The sequence below is a fragment of the Engraulis encrasicolus genome, chromosome 15, assembly GCF_034702125.1.
Source record: "Engraulis encrasicolus isolate BLACKSEA-1 chromosome 15, IST_EnEncr_1.0, whole genome shotgun sequence".
NCBI lineage: Eukaryota > Metazoa > Chordata > Actinopteri > Clupeiformes > Engraulidae > Engraulis > Engraulis encrasicolus.
In genome coordinates, this window is record NC_085871.1 from 38,656,347 (window position 1) to 38,674,322 (window position 17,976).

General features: G+C 39.2%; 1 long non-coding RNA gene across 1 annotated transcript; it reads right to left on the reverse strand.

Moving 5' to 3' along the window:
* Window positions 1-2,056: 2,056 nt before the first annotated feature.
* On the reverse strand, window positions 2,057-12,826 carry LOC134464639 (uncharacterized). The gene is made up of 6 exons (XR_010037983.1): window positions 12,738-12,826; window positions 9,783-9,885; window positions 9,556-9,654; window positions 8,632-8,737; window positions 4,268-4,334; window positions 2,057-2,084 (listed from the first exon to the last, which is right to left on the reverse strand). It is a non-coding gene; the product is annotated as an uncharacterized LOC134464639 (long non-coding RNA).
* Between the last annotated feature and the right edge of the window lie 5,150 nt (window positions 12,827-17,976).

Sequence of the window (17,976 nt, forward strand, 5' to 3'; positions counted from 1 at the left end):
TTTTTTAATCTCCTTTCAAAACTCAGGTTTGAAAAATATAGGCTACCTTTTAGATACGATACGATACGATATGATACGATTATACTTTATTGTCAGTTTGCACTGAGCAACACTCATACTCACTGAGTATCATGATCTGCTTCTGTAGTCACAGTGCATGTTGACATGCATGCTTCTTTAGGTGTAATTCAGATTTCCATTGTTGACGGCATCCATACATCCCCAAACCATGTCAGTCCCAAACCATGGTTAACAAGCCAGATGATGCACTTTTTTTTTGTAAAACTCACTTGTTTACCACCACACATGCTTGACGCCATCTAAAGCAAATATGTTTATCTTGGTCTCAAGAGAGATGAACAGACCAAGGATATGGATCACTGGAACCATGTCGTGTGGTCTGATGAGACCAAGATAAACAAATTTGCTTTAGATGGCGTTAAGCATGTGAGGTGGTAAACAAGTGAGTTTTACAAAAAAAAGTGCTTCATCTGGCTTGTCAACCATGGTCGTGGGACTGACATGGTTTGGGGAACATTATTGTAGTTTTTACAGTAACTTACTGGCAGCTGGATGCCAATAAATTACTGTAATATAATTTACAGTACCCTTACTGTATATTGGTTTACAGTACCAATCAGCACTACTGTTAATCCAGTTACAGTACCAATCTAAAGTACTGTATGTCAGTTTACAGTACCAATCCAAACTACTGTAAGGAGTACAGTACTTTACTGGCATCCAGCTGCCAGTAACATTCAAATTACTGTATATCAGTTTACAGTACCAATTCCAATTACTGTATATCGATTTACAGTACTGATCCAAATTATTGTAAGGAGTACAGTACTTTAATGGCATCCAGCTGCCAGTAACTTTTTCAACTACTGTAGTTTGTTTTACAGTATTTTTGTTGTATTTTAATTTACAACATTCCGCAAGAGAATGTCAGGGAGCTCTACAAAGGCATCACATTCTCCTATAATTCAGATATTCTAGTTACCAGTCAGATCAAAAACACATTAAAAAGTTTTTAAAAGCTACAAGGTAAAGAAATGCTGCAAATGCAAGAGATGCAATCAAAATGTTTAATTAAAACTGGTTAACAATTTAACAACATACTCCAGTAGGAAGGGGGTCCTGCTTCTCACAAATGCACAATCCATAACCTTTGTATATAGTTGAAGAGTTTAGATGCAAAACCCCATAAGTGCCATTTCAGAAAATAATCTTGTTTCATTTTTATTTAATACAAAGCTATCAAAATTCCACATTTTAAAAATGTTATTTATGTAATATAACTATTCATATGTATTATCAAGTACATGAATGTAAACCAAACCAACAATGGGGTTCTCTAAAAATATAAAAGTGCAGGTCTTCAGAAATGGAATTAGGGGTTTTTGCATCTGAACTCTTCAGTTGTATACATATTTTTCTTTTTTTTATTTCATTCACATTGACAAATAAAAAGATTCTATTCTATTAAAATGAGATACCCCAAACATTAATCAAGACAAAACTGTTGTATGGTTTGTGGTGGGTGCTTCAAATTCCAATGTATGCAAAATGGAAAACAGTCCAATATCTCATTTCCTGTTGGGCGTGGCCATATGCTCGTATTGACCTTTTTTTGTTCATCTTAATGAGATAAGTACATACCACAAAGAAGGTCCAGAGTCCGTAGCTTCAACTATATTCTATAACTATAACTATATTCCAGCCCCGAACATCTCTGTGCTAGGGTGCGCAATAGAGTCACTCTTTTAAAAGTCTTATACATGACACAATATCGAAAAACTGTGCCAAATAAGTTTTGAAACGGGGAGAAGGGGGGAAAACACAGCAAGAACAACAGGGCCTCGAGCCTTTGGTGCAATGCTCGGACTGAACTACTTAAAAGAAACAAGTGATTGGAACTTCAAAAGGTCAAGCATTAATAATTCAGCCAGTCAAAATCAACAAGTTCCCTGATGAATGAAGCAACAACAGGGTTGACACTGCTGCTCTTCCTTTGCACCTTTTTACCGGTCTTCTTGCTGGTGATGGACTTGGAGCCCTCTGGGTTTATTCTGAGAATGAACCTGTAATCACAATAGGATACAATTAGGAATTCTGAAAAAAGTTTAATTCTCGTGAGTCTTACACTACCCAGCATTTTTCACACCCAATTTTGGTTAGTCTTATTGAAGTGATATTTCATGTTGTTCCTATTTCTATGCTTGATGCATGCTGCGTAAACACAGTATAAGCGCTCCCTCCATTCAGCCCCCGGTGATGCGGCTAGCTGCCTATCCACGAATGCAATGATTCTGGGATCAGACAGACATTGTTCACCAAGCACACACACACACACACGGAGCCGGGGGAGGGAGGGACAATTTCAAAAAACATATACTGTCGAGTTTAAATTCAAGTTCCGGTCTTGTTTAGGGAATGCCTGTTGTTATCCAATGTCCAATGTCAAATCAAACGTGCAATATGCTGACAATGTCCTGTCATCATCCCACAGTTACAATGATTGATTAACATGCAGCACTTCCGGTGCATCTAAAGGAGGCTGCTGCAGGCGGCTGCTGAAGGCGGAGACGCATCCCAAACGAGTTTTAATTGTTGGTAACGCACGAGTAGACGCGTTACTGTTATTTATGGGTAACGTAGTAACATAACGGATTACTTTTAATTAGGGGTGGGCATCTGTGTTTAGCCGGACTGAGCCCTGAGGAAGGTCAGTAGACCGAAAGCTTGGCCTATTAAAAAGAACACAAAGGGGATTTAAGTGTGCAGACATTTTTCTTTCAATTAGGGGTGGGCAAAAATGAAAATCTTTAATCGCATTAACTCAATGACTTTCTGTGATTAATCGCATAGCGCGCGAAATCCAAAAATAATAATAATAAATAAAATAAAAATATTTTATAAATTAATAAAATAAAATAATTAATTATAATTTGCATATGTACTGTGTAGATAACCTATGTAGGTCCAATATAATATTCCACAATGGAAATGTAGGCTATTTGCCAACCTATCAGTCTAAATTGTATAGGCCTACAGTAGTAGGCTATGCCTATCCAATGTAGGCCTACTGAAACAAATTATTGCATACAATATTACACTAGGGCTATTTAAGATTGTAGGCTACTGAAACGAATATATTAGAAATTAGAAACTCAAATTAGGATGGTCTACATGGGCCTACAAGAAGAGAAAAAAACAGGCATGAGATATGTCCCGCCTTCTCTCACTGTCAAAGACTCCCACCTTCTCTCTTATCTGTCGCTGTTATTTAAGGTGTTTCAGCGACTAGAAACTAATTGACTGTCTGTTGGTATTGACAGCAATTACATCTTTCAGTTTCAAAACAATAATGTTGACATGACTAACACTATCTTAAATGCATACGAGGTTGCCGATGTTGCGAAATTATACCATGTTGATACAGCCTATGCACGCGAAGCGCCATGTAGAAACTGCAGGCATGCAAACAGGTCAGGGGTGAAAAAGGTGACAAGGGCGCGGCGCGGGGCGGCGCGGGGCGGCGCAGTGCAAGCGCGCAAACGCAGGTGCACACGTGTGTGTTGTGCGCAGTGGATGATCTTGTATAACAGTCTCAGACTAGGGGGGAGAGGATTTAGCTAAAAAAAAGTCATAAATGGTGAATTTTGAGCATACTGTAGTTATTAGCGACCAAGGGACAGTGAACATGAGAACTGCCAACCTTACTCCATGACTTAGCTGTCATGTCTGATGGCGGGTTGGGTAGATAGCTTGATAAAATAGGTTTTTATCATGATAGAGCAGTGGTTCTCATAGTAAGTTTCCCCAACACCCCATTGACCTCATCAAAACCCTTAGTAGGCCTATTAAAAATAAAATAGGCCAAAATGCCCCCAAATGACACTAAGCACCCCTCCTCTCATCAGTCTCCTAACACCCCCTCAACACTTGCCTGGTTGTCATCTCATGCATATTTAATCATCATTTTCAGACAACTTGCAATAGGCTACAAAAAAAATCTTTGTCAAAGTTTGAATTAGCTACTGAAGTTTTACTCAAACTACTCAAATTTTAGCCTATTCACCTAGTATCTCTTTTAATGTCTCCCTGTAGAAAAAATGAATAGGAACGCTCCAACTTTGACCTGGAAAAAAGTGTGACATTCCAACTGGTTTCATTGTTGGCTAAAGTCTGTGCTGACTTAAGTCAGTATCTGACAAAAGTATCTGACTAAGCTTAATTACTCATTCTATTGTGTTCACCTTACCAAGTGCAAACAGCCTTGGGGCGTTGGGCAGAGAAAGACTTGCGACATCTGCTGCAGTAGCAGTGACCTAAAAAAAAAGACAGACACACTTAGCATCTTGCAGCATTACATTACATTACACTGGGATTCACAGTTGTTTTAAAGGTGCACCATGTACGTTTGTGGCCAGAGTAGGTATTGCAACTATGATTCTCATTGAAACTGTGCTGCCTATTGCCAAATTTGATCTTTTCGTGAAAGCTTTGGGACCATCTAATTTGTATGATGTTGGGGTTTCACCAATGTCAAATCGCATCCCTCTACGAATTCACACTACCAGTGTTTCCCTTACAGTGAGTAAACTATGGCTGCCCGCCATAGTTTAAATTTGGCCGCCATAGTTTACGAAAAAAAAGAAAGTAAAAAAAAAGAAGGAAAAAAAAAATTATTATTATTTTTTTTTTTTTACCAATTTCCGTTTTTGTTACAAACGATTTGAATTACAATTTCCTTCGCATTTTCCTCCTGGAGTAAATACATCAAGTGCTTGAACCACAACCACAAGTGCTTGAAAGACAGAGGGATCAAAAGCCTAGTCAAGTTGTTGTAGTTAACTTGGGTTTGGGAGCAATACAAAAAAAACATTAAGAGAAGGGACAGTTGGGATGAGTGTACTAATATTCCCCAGGCTTTGTTTTACAGTTGTAATGAGTTAGGTGACAGGCCTTCCTTGACACAGCAGAGGAGACATCGGGCTGCATATAGAAATGAATGTGTAATGAATGTGAATATAGACATAAATGTGTAATATGTTGTTCAGTCCTTTTAATGGAAGGAATTTTGAAAAACTGGCCCTGTGACCAGCACCCCTCATGTAGAATGTGTACGCCTATATGTGTGGGGGAAAAGGCATAGCCTACCCTCTTAGACCCATGTGTCTTACAGTATGTTTCCACGATTTAGGAATGTGCCAATAGAGATGTGAAGGGCGGAAAAGATGGCCTATTGGCAGTAATATTCCATATTAACGGTGCACTGTGTAGGATGGTGGCCAGAATAGGTATTGCAACTATACTGCTCAGTGAAACTGTGCCGTCTAATGCCAAATTCTATCTTGGTTTTCATTAGTATTTACTAAATAATGAACTAATATTTACTAATATGACCAAATTATGTTAAGCTTTTCAGCTAAAATGTCTATTTCTGGAAATTCAAAAATGGCGGACCATGGATAAGATCTCCCTTTTCATGTATGAAAAGTGCCATTTTCCCAGTCACAATGAATTCTTACAATGTGATGGGGGTGGCAAGTAGTCACGAAAAAGGCAACATTTGTGTATGGGCAGTATAACTTCTGAAAAGAACCTACTAAAATATTACTCAGTGCACCTTTAAGGGTGAGGGACTCAGCTAAGATCCACTAGTATACTGGGGACCTTGCCATGTAAGGGAACCCCTGGCCTAATTCATCATTCGTCATTGCTCTTCCATTTGTGGTCTTAGAGTGCCATCTAGTGGATGATTTGTACAATTTCTTTATGTTATCTGAATGACTGCAGAACACACAAGCATGTCTACGGTACATCTTTAGTAGATAAGAAGCTCTAAAAAGATGGCCAGAATAGGTATTGCAACTATGTTGCTCAGTGAAACTGTGCCGTCTACTGCCAAGTTCTATCTTGGTTTTCATTAATATTTACTAAATACCGGTAATGAAGTAATGTTTACTAGTATGACCAAATTATTACCGGTATATTAAGCTTTTCAGCTAAAAATGTCTATTTCTGGAAATACAAAATGGTGGACCATGGATAAGATCTCCCTTTTCATGTATGAAAAGTGCAATTTTCCCAATCAGAATTAATTCTTAGGATCATTCGTCTCTGCTCTTCCATTTGTGGTTTGACAGTGCCATCTAGTGGATGATTTGTACACTTTCTTTATGCTATCTGAATGACTGCACAACACACAAGCATGTCTACATATTTAGTGTCCCCACAAATCTACAATACCCTTGTTAACTAGGAAATAGAGTCCTATGTCAAAAATCCATTTTCATATTCTATAATCCATATATAATCCTCAGATTCCAAAATTAAAACCTACGTCAAGTTTCCAGAAGAGCAAGGAGTCTTATCTGTGCAAGCGAACTATATACAAACATACAGGAAGTTGTACTTCACATGCAATCACAGAACAAAACAAAAAAAATATTGATGAAACTACCAGAAAAGCATGACCCTACAGTTCTGTCATATTCCAAACCTGAAACCTACGTCAAGAACAAGTCCACAAGACCAGACCAAGGAGTCTTGTCTGTGCAAACGAACTATATACAAATATACAGAAAAGCATGACCCTACAGTTCTGTCATATTCCAAAACTGAAACCTATGTCAAGAACAAATCCACAAGAGCAAGGAGTCTTGTCTCTGCAAGCGAACTATATACAAATATACAGCAAGTTACTTCACATACAATCATAAAAGTGAAACCAAAATTATTGATGAAACTACCAGAAAAGCATGACCCTACAGTTCTGTCATATTCCAAAAACGAAAACTAAGTCCACAAGAAGAAGGAGTTTTGCCTGTGCAAACAAACTATGTACAAATTAGAGGTGCACCGAAAATTCGGCCGCCGAAAATATTCGGCCGAAAACGCAAAAAAAGACACTTTCGGTTTTCGGCCGAAAGCCAATTGAGCGGCCGAATCGGAGGCCGAATAGAAAATGAATTGAAAATGGGCATTAATTAAACTAATTTCAGTTCTACTCTAACATTTGAAGACATCAAATACACATTTATTTTATTTCCAAAACATGTCAAAACATTTGGGTGTGTTTTTCTGCCAAAAACACTATTCGAAATTCGATGGCCACTATTCAAATGTTATTCGAAAATGAAAAAAAAAGACATGCGTTTGCTAACTGAGGGACTCCCACGGTCATCCCTTGAAACATGTAGCCTAAATTCCGCCGACGTATCATAAAGAGTTCAATACTTATTTACAGTGGCCTTCCATCTACAGCACCAGGGCAAACCAGGGGAGGAGCAATAGCTAGAAAATGCTGTCGAGTGTACACCTCTGAACGTCCAGCTCACTGGAGAAGGGAGTTTGTGCACAGCCCTTATAGAATCTGTGGTCTGTGCGTCCGTGACGAGAAATAGGCTATTTATCATTCCCTTCCCCTCCTTCCATTCTCGTGGCACGGCAAAGTAAACCCCACTGAACAGTTATTCGCTAGTTGGGCTGCATTAGAACTAGTTAGCAATTGACATTGTTGACAGACAGCATCCCGATTCGCACGGCTACAGGGGGTGGCTTTATTAGGCTACAAAGTTTGTTTTACAAATCCGAAGCAACGCTATATGAAACGACCCCCAGACAGTTGCAGATTATAGTGTAGTAAGCCAGATAAAATTGCCTCAGCTAAGAGTGCTTAGCTAGTTTACTTCGCTTGTTAGCTTATCATTATTAGCGTTAGAGATATTGAAATGACCTGCCAAACTGCCATTGTTGACACTGACTACAAGTTGTCACAGCTACAAGTAGCGTACCTTGCAGAAGTTTACGCTGGCCAAATAAGACGCAAATTGATGTGACATTATTCCCGAACAGTTACAGATGACAGTCCATGTTTACAAAACCATCACCAATTGCAGATTTATTTATGAATGCCCAAATGCCCATTCCTGAAATGCACGAGATGCCCGTGGCTTCTCCCTGGCTGTGTGTGTGTCGTGTCGGTGGGGGGCGGGACGCTTTCAGACACACTTGCCTTACGTGTTGGAAATGAAAGAAGAGCATCGTATCTAGACCTACCAGAGAAATTAGAATACAGGGGAGCTACTAGGTTAATTTAATGTAACCCTGCAGTACTTTTAATTTGTCACTTAACACTGCTAGGGAGGCCAACACAGATTTTTACTGGCTGGATGTTTTTTATTCGACAGGACTATTCTAAATTCGAAAGGAAAACATCCCTATAAACCATAGATTTCAGCAATATTCAAAAATAGTGAAAAACCTAACTTTTGATCACTTTTGACTGAACTGTAATATTCGGTTTCGGTTTCGGTATTCGGCCAAGTGATTCATTATTTTTCGGTTTCGGTTTCGGCCACAAATTTTCATTTCGGTGCACCTCTAGTACAAATAGTACTTCATATCAAACACAATCATTTGCAGACATGGTCCAGGGGGCTCAAGTACGACCAGAGAGCAACCAATCCAGCAATAAATCTTCTCAGCTGCACACAACATTAACACACAACATTAATTTGCATCTCATATTGACAGCATGAAATACATAGCATGTTTAGCACTTTGACTTTTATAAAATACATGGATTGGTTTTGTGTGAATTCATGAACTTAAACTCACCTCTTGCAACAGTGTTTATTTTCTCTGAGGTACACCACACCAGAGGAATCACTCAGTGTAATCAGACAGCTTCCATGTAGGATCCTTCAGTAATATTCTCAGTCATCTGCAAAGCATGACAGCACAAAACGTGAACATGATTATGCATTTATAGGCCTAATTATTACAAGAAAATAATAAAAAATGATAACACCGTCACCACCACGACACAATATGATGATGAATAGGCCTAGAGTATGAAACATCTAAAAGATACATGTCTGTATACATGTAAAATGTTTTTTTTGTTTGTTTGTTTTATATCATTGATCATTTTCCCAGACGGATTGACAACAGATGGCTCAAAGAATTCAGTGTGCTAAACTGGAGGGCAAAAAGAGCAGATTATCTCTCTTTCTGGATATTTTACTCATCACTTGAAATTAAATCTAAATCTAAATCTAATCTAAGATGTCAAACATAGAGGAGTCCTCAACGATCCTGGAAAATACAACAAATTGACAAAATGTAACCCAAATACTCCAATCAATGAAACGGTGGGCTCAGTGTCATTGGCCTAACAGCAGAAGGCACTAAGGGTGCGTTTGTAAACTGCCGCTCCGAGCACATAACATATTGGTCATGTCATGTATGAGTGTGTTATTCAGACTGTTAGATAGTAGACATTTGAAACACACATTTGGTGCAGAGTTATAAAAAAATGCTTACATTTACAAACTGATTTTTCTCAGCATTTTTAGACATGGTGCTACAAAGGGGATTAATGTACTGTAACCAGGCAGCTGCCATTATTCCTTAACTATCCTGTCAAAATAACACACGGCATGAACAGGACGCATCTCTGATTAACAGTGTGTGCTTCAAACTGTTAAGACATTTGAAACACACATACATGTGGTGTAAAATTTGTGAATGGTTGCTAACCTTTAGAAATTCTGTCAATGTTCAGAAGCATTTGCAGATATGGTCCACTACGACCAGAGCTACCATCCAGCAATAAGGATATCTTGGCCATCTTCTCAGCTGCAATAATAACACACAACATTAGAATGCATCTCATATTGACAGCATGAAATACAGAGCAAGTTAGAACTTTGACTTTTTAAAAATACATGGATAGGTTTTGTGTGACTTTATAAACTTGAACTCACCTCTTGCAACAGTGTTTATTTCTCTGAGGTACACCACACCAGAGGAATCACTCCGTGTAATCAGCCAGCTTCCATGTAGGATCCTTCAGCAATATTCTGTCATCTGCAAAGCAAGACAGCACAAAACATGAACATGATTATGTATCAATATGCCTAATTATTACACAAAAATAAAGTTTGAAAAATGATAACACCACCATGACACAATAGGCTGTAGACCTACAATATGAAACATCTATAAGATGCATTTCTTAAATTGTATTCATTGATCATTTTGCCACACGGATTGACACCAGATGGCTCAAAGAATTCAGTGTGCTAAGCTAGAGGGCACAAAGAACAGATTATATATATCTCTGGATATTTTACTCATCACTTGAAATGAAATCTGATGCATAGCCCACTTGTTAAGACCTCTAACATCACTAGCAGGGCTCTCAAGTTTTGAAGATTGTTTGGAGTGAGATTTAGATAAATAAATAAATAAATAAATGGGGGGGGGGGGCATCGACCCATCATCACCCATCGACCTATCGACACTAGGTTTCCCTTCAACCCAGCTAGTTAAAAAGTTTGATTAGACCAAATACACTATGTATTCAATATGCTTAATCCTAACCAGTGCTCGAGTTGTAAAATAGCCTATAAACAGCTGGGGATGGTCAGAGATTGATTCTAATTATTGGTGGTTTGGGGGCTTCTCCCCCGAGAAAAAATTGAAATTGTAGTTGTTGAAAGTGCAATTTTAACACAATGTGAAGAAGGGATGTATATTTTATAGGGAGGTGATTTTTGACCATTTTCATTGAGGGGGATGATTTTAGACAATGTTCATTGTGGGGGGATAGCCTAAAATAGGCTACCTGTAGGCATATGTTCTTTATTGTGCATTGACATTATCAGCCCAAATTAAAATAAAGTCCAATCACTTTTTTTAGGCATCAGACCCAAATAATACCCTTTTTCATTCAATACCATGATATCTCCAGCACTATTGGTTGCCCCTGACTTCTTTAGCCTACTTGCCCTCTCTTCTACCACTACCTCTGCATTCCTCCATTCTCATCAGTCTGTCTAATATTTGACCACCTGCCACTCCTCTTGTCTCCACGTTCAATCATGTTTGGGAGGGATGATCATCAAACAATCAGCTGGGGTTATAGCCTAGCTAGCGTTGTTGCTCTCTTTTAACGTCCCTGTCAAGGCTACATGGGCTGGAAATATTGGTATAAGGAGTAAAAACAGTAGCCTAACTAATACAAGTCTCATATTTTCACCTGTATGAAGTTATCACCTAATGGTCCTGGCTCCTGCGTCTCCAGTTCGCCTACTTGCAATTCGTAAATTTTACAGTTCTCTCTGAACTCTGCTGCGCGCGCTATTGGATGAAACTCTGATCCACTGCTCTAATCTGCCCGACAACCGAACAATCTATTTTCTGATTGGCTGAATAGCGTGGTAACTAGTCTGAACACAGAAGCGCTGTTACCTATTTCTGACGCGTCTGTGGTTGGATGAATTAATGTGCGCCGATTGGATAAGTTATCAAAACTTCAGAGTGTGAAATACCATGTGTGGAGTGTGAGAGTGTGAACTCGCTCAGATGAGTGTGTCACACTCTCAAAGAGTGAGACTTGAGAGCCCTGTCACTAGGCCTACTAGTAGATCCAAAAAGGATGGGCAAAGAAATCTAAATATTTATTGCAGTAACATACACATTAAGCATCTTTGATCAAGCCAAAAATTAAGCACCCTACACATCTGGGTGTTTCTGGGCTCATTATTTCAGGAGAATCTGTCAAATAGGTAATGCCTATTTATTGAAAAGAACACGATCTGATGGCTGACAGTGGTTTCTCCCTGAACAGAGAGAACAGTCCAGAGTTGGCAGTAACAGAATGGGACAAAACAGCACACTGTGCACAATAACAAGTTCAGAATCAGTTTACTTACTCACTTCCTTTACACAACGAACAGGGAAAGGCACATGTGTTAAAACATACTTTAGAGCAAGTGTATAGTCAAAATGAGTTCGTTTCTAACAATAAAAATCAGGCATAAGTTGTGGCTACTTCAAGCTTCTGAGTCAGCGAAAAGATAAGCTGATGTTGCTAACGAAGTTCTAGATAGCTCTTCTCTATGGTATTTGTGTTTTACTTTGACTCAAGTACATTAACTGTATATCTTCAGAGCATAATTATACTCAAAGGGAGTTCGTTTTTAACAAAAAAAAAGACTTTAGCTAGCTAATGTTGCTAGCGGACAAGAGATTCATTATTCAGTTTGGCTAGCTCTAATGTTGCTAGCGGACATTTAGCTAGCTCTTAACTTTGGCGCCAGCAGGCTTACAACACTAACTTGGCATGTTGTAACTTCAGAACAAAATTATATTCAAAATGTGTTCGTTTCTAACAAGAAACCAATATTAAGTTATGAATACATCGGGCTATTTCAAACATCCCTCAACAAAGGCAACATGATTTAACCGTTAGACTATAGCTAATTGTTGCTAGCGAACCACCTCATCATGCAGCGCTAGCTCTTTCAGGTGAAGAGGCCGGCGCAAACAATCTCTGGCCGGCGGGGAAGCACTCCCTTCGGCCCTCCTCCAGAAACCACTAATAGCTATGTTGCTAGCGGACATTTAGCTAGGTCTTAACTCTAACATGGGTGTTTTGGCACCACTGGACAAGTTTATAGCTCTTTCGGAGCAAATCTATATTGTAAATTTCGTAGAGTTTGTTTCTAACAAAACACAAACTTTCCAACAAAGTTGTGAAAACAACCTAGGGCTAAGTTAGCATACTGGTAGTTATAATAGTGGCCTGTTAGCGGAGGTATGGTCTGAAGACAAATTCATTGCAAATTACCATCCTGAACAAGAAACTGTTTCGTTATTCACTGTATATATGGCATTGTCTTGACATTATTAACGAAACATTGAAACGAACTTACCTCACAAAGTGTTTGAATTTCACCAATATCTCAAACGGCTTTCCTGCAGCACAAAGATGGCGGCTTTGTCAGAAAATTGAGAAGCAGAGTTACGTACTTGACGTTTAGCGCCGCCAGACCTGCGTCAGTTACCAATCTCTTAGTTAACATTTGCTTAACTAATGATATTAGTCATTTTTCAACCAATCTGTTATTAAAGTTAACCAATATCTTTGTAAGATAACCAATTTGTTTGTTTAATAGTTACCAATGTCACAGTTAATTTGACCAATATTGCCTCAACCAACGAGATTAGTCATTTTTTTAACCAATCTCTTTTAAGGGTGTAGGTCTATTCAAATAGAGCAACGTTGTGGTTGGTCAATTTTTTCCCGGGGATTGTACTACTGTAAATTAATTTACAGTACATCAGTACTGTACATAAGTATCCGTTTATTACCCACAATACTTTGCTCTGCCCAGTAGTGTACTGTATACTCATATACAGTAGATTGTTGCAGGGTTTAAAGTAAGTTACTGCCAGAATTGCGAAAAATCGTTTAAGCATGTGTGGTGGTAAACATAATCTGGCTAGTCAAGCATGCTAGTGGGACTGACATGGTTTGGAGATGTATGAATGCAGTCAACATTGGAAATCTGAATTACACCTCAAGAAGCATGCATGTCAACATGCACTGTGACTACAGAAGCAGACCGTGATACTCTCCATAGGATTTCATTCAAAACTCACACCCATTTATTTTAGCCAGGTGCAGACTCAAAATGTGAAATTTCAATGTAAAGAAAGTTTGAAACAAACACAGATGACCTCCCTTTTAATTTCGAAATGAAAAAAAGGAATGTAGTTGCTGCCAAAGGTGGTTCTACAAAGTATTAAGCAAAGGCTGTGAATACTTATGTAAATGTGATTTTTTATTTTTCTCATTTTAATACATTTTCAAAAAGTCTCAAGAACTCTTTTTTCACATGCTCATAATGGGGTATTTATGTTACATTTTGAGGACTGAGATTAATTTAATACGAATTAAATTAACGACGTAACGTCATAAAATGTGGAAAAAGTGAAGGGCTGTGAATACTTTCCAGATGCACTGTAACTTGAAGATATTACCAAACATGGAGTGATAACACTATGAAGTCTTACGTCTGTTGCGGCTGAACTCGGTTGGGGAACAAGAGTGTGTGTGATGTTGGTAGAGATGGAAGTGGCCAGTTTGGAGCATACTTGGGCTTCCTGGAATAGATTTGCTATGGGTGTTATCCACATGCCATATATACGCCCTATCCCTCAATGGTGTAGAACCTTTTAAAACATTTCTGGATCCGCATCGTGATCCGGATCACCACTAAAATTTAATCAATTGTTCCTTTTGTCATTTCCAACGACTCCACAAACTTTCATCAAAATTCATTCATAACTTTTTGAGTTATCCTGCTGACAGACAAACAGACAAGCAAACCAATGCGACCGAAAACACAACCTTCTTGGCGGAGGTAAACTAAAGCAAGACACAAGTGTTAATATTCACATGAAATGTGGAGAAAAACAGATTTTAGAGTCAAACTATAAAAATATTTAATTTCCCCCCTAATGCCCTGGAAGTTCCTGGCATTCCATGACTTGGTCGGGAAAGTGTTGCAATGTTGACTTCCCCTGTCAGGAACCGTGTACATGGCTTTCCACAAATACAGTAGTTGCACAATCAGCAGGAAGCCAGTGTCTTGTGCATCGGTAGGCAGGGGCGCCGACTGAAACTTTGGGCCTCATGAAAGATTCGAATTTTGGGCCCTCTGTCAGTGCTGTCAGTGCTTGGGCCATTAGAATTAGCAACCTTCTAATGATGTCCTTCTTAATGTCCGTCTGTATACTATTAAACAGTTGAATGGCCCATGGGACAAAGGACCTCCTTAGCCTGTCTGTCCTGCAAGTGAGAGCACGGAGTCTGTGGCTGAACAGACTCAGCTGGTTACTGAAGGTGGTGTGAAGGGGGTGTAGCTGATTATCCATAATACAGTCCAGTCTGTTCAGGGCTCTGCTCTCAGCTGTTGAGGTGAGAGTCTCCAGCTCCATGCCCACCACTGACCCCGCCTTCCTCACCAGTCTGTCAAGGCGTCCCGCATCTCTCTTCCTAATGCTTCCACCCCAGCAAGTCACAGCATAGAAGAGCACGCTGGCCATGACAGACTGGTAAAACATAAGCAGAAGTTGGCTGGAGACATTAAAGGACCTCAGCCTTCTGAGGAAATAGAGCCTGCTTTGGCCTTTCCTGTAAAGTGCATCTGAATTTGTGGACCAGTCCAGTTTATTGTCGAGGTGCACTCCTAAGTACTTGTAAGTACAGACAGTCTCCACATTCTCTCCCCCAATAGAAACAGGCACCAAGGGCGGGGTGGAGCGCCTGAAATCAATCACCATTTCCTTGGTTTTGGTGGTGTTTAGTGTTAGTTTTGTTTCATCCACCTGCCTGCAACCTGTAAGAAAAAAACAAAAATCTGCTCCTGGCGACTACTTCAACCACTCAACCATACTTATCTCAAACATAGAAATACTAAAAGTGAAATTTAGTTCTCCGTCTACATTTACACAGTAAGGATGGGTATGATACAGTAATCATCACCACGGTTACAGTTGTGTTCTGACTGTCATACCAATGGTCAGAGCATCTGTGATGTGCCCTAGACTAGGGGAGTGGGTTTGCAGCTGGGCAACTCCTCAAGAAAAAAACAAGGACGGCTTCATAATGACAAAATATGTTTGAGTAGGCCTATTTGAAATGCAATTTGGTGATGTGGTGTAGGGAGTGGGGTAAAATAGCTGATTGAGGTGGTTGATTGGTTGCCTGCGCTCAAAAGGAAACTGGGGATGACCCTATGAACTGGATTTACCTGCTGCTCTACCATTGCACATTCTACAGTTATGCTCAAAATAATTTACCTGACTCTTACACGCTGGGTTAGTGAGGAATGGGAACGTCCCCGCGTGACGTAGCCGAACGCAGTCAGATGATGTAATTCAGGTTACAAAATAATAGCAGGGCCTTTAAAAATGTGTTGGTCCCAGTTACTGCATACCAGGGATCATGGACCAATTTGAGTAGGCCTACATCATGATAGACATGCTGCCCTTTAACTGTAGAGGAAATGTCTTTGAAATGGATGTTTCAATAAGACAATGACCCCAAACACAACAGCAAACGAGCAAATCATGGTTCCAGACAAACAGAATTCAACCATTGGAGTGGCGTGCCCACTTCCCGGACCCTGCAGAGGAATTGTGGAATGTAGAACCTAGTAGGCTGCAATACCTGTTAACCATTCTGCCCAAAGGCAAAGTGCAGTAACTACATATTTTGTCAAAATTGTGATTGGACTGAAAATGGTCTTCATAACACTAACATCATATTGTGACAAATCCTTATGGGCTAAATATGTCCACTTTTAGAGATTTTGCTATGTCAAATTTGCAATAACTACAATATCCAACCTAATATCAAGACTTTGAAGGTATTTTTCTCAGTTTGAATGTTGGCGTAGTTACTGCTCTTTGTCTTTGTAGAGCAGCATTGCCACACGTCGACTCCATGCACCACAGATGAAAAGCACTTATCAGAAACCATGATTATGCAAGAAAATATAAACTTAGGATGCTCAGATAAGTAGAATTTTCAAGAATTTGTTAGTCTGTACAGAACATTTTTGAGTTCGCAAAGACAGATGTCAACGCTGCTATTTTTTAATCATTATTTGTTTACTTTCTGTGAAATATAAAATGTAATTAGGCCTACTTTTCCCAATTTCCTTGCTTTGAAATAGAATGTTCAGTGTCCGCGATGCATTTGTACTCATTAAAGTATATGCCTACTATTAATTTGAACAATTTTGACATTTATTCACCATTTTAAAGACCCTACTATTTTGAGCATAACTATCATTGTACTCATTACAAAAGTTCAGCAAAACACTTGACCTTATATACAGTACACAGGTGAAAATATGTTGTATGGAGAGATCATATTATTATGTTTATAACAAAAATATTTAGCTGTCATGGTAACTAGACATTCGTGTTTCAACACTTCGAAAACCACCACGTCCATGTGATCTGCTTGTGTGGGCACGTCTAGGATGTCATTCGAGTCACCCCAAGGCCATGTCAGTCAAAACAGTTGAGTAGTAGGCAATTAACCTTCTTTTGAGAGGAAGCCCAGTTGCTTACAACGCATGACTTACACCCTTCGACACGCATGACTACTACTAGATTAACTAAAAATTCACTCACTCACACTTGAGTGCTCAAAGCGAAACTCTCTTTCTATAATTTTTTTGGTCTCATTTCTAGCTGTCGAGTTCCCCATTTCATTCATCACGCAGTTTCCTAGAACTTCAGTAGTTTCCATTGAGCATTATAATTTGGCGGTTTCTTTCGTCTTCACTTCTCCCCTTACTGAACCCCCATAGCGGCCTACACCAAAGAACTTGGATAACTAGCCTACACGCAAGCACGCAAACACACAAATTCAAATTAAGAAATGCAAATAACAGTAGGCCTATCAACTAAATGAATACATATGAAGTGCTATATCACAATTTAGGTTTTATTGTCCATTTATTACCAGCCAGCCATTATTAGCCATGATTAGTAGTACAAGGACTATTGAATGACATCTCTGGGCAAGACACACCTAATGACTCTATAAACTTTCATTAATGCTTATCATAGACTTCTAGAAATATGTTGTGTGTGTGCACTTGTGTGATGCTAATTTAAATGTATACACATTTGCATTCAAGGCTGGACTGGCCATCTGGCATAGCGGGCATGTCCCAGTGGGCCTGCACCCTTGAAGGACCATATGTTCAGATAGGTAAAGAAAGAACATTTCTGAAAATAGGGGCCCACAAGGGTGTAGTTCTGCGCCACTAATTTTGACAGGGCCCTTAAAGCCAAAAGTGCCCGGGCCATATTTCTACCCCAGCCCAGCCCTGTTTGCATTATTTCATATGGTTTATTGCTTGATTAACGCTTTTAGTATCATTTTCTCTGCCACTGTGAGCCACACTGATGCGAATCAGTAATAAATTCAGCAATAAAATAAAAAAATCTCTTTATCTGTCTATGCATCAGCCCATACGCCAAGAGCAATGTCTGTTAATGGAACAGAGTATAACATCTGATGTCAACATACACAGCAGTATAAAGGAGAAAAGACGAATCAATGTGACGGCAACAATATTTTTG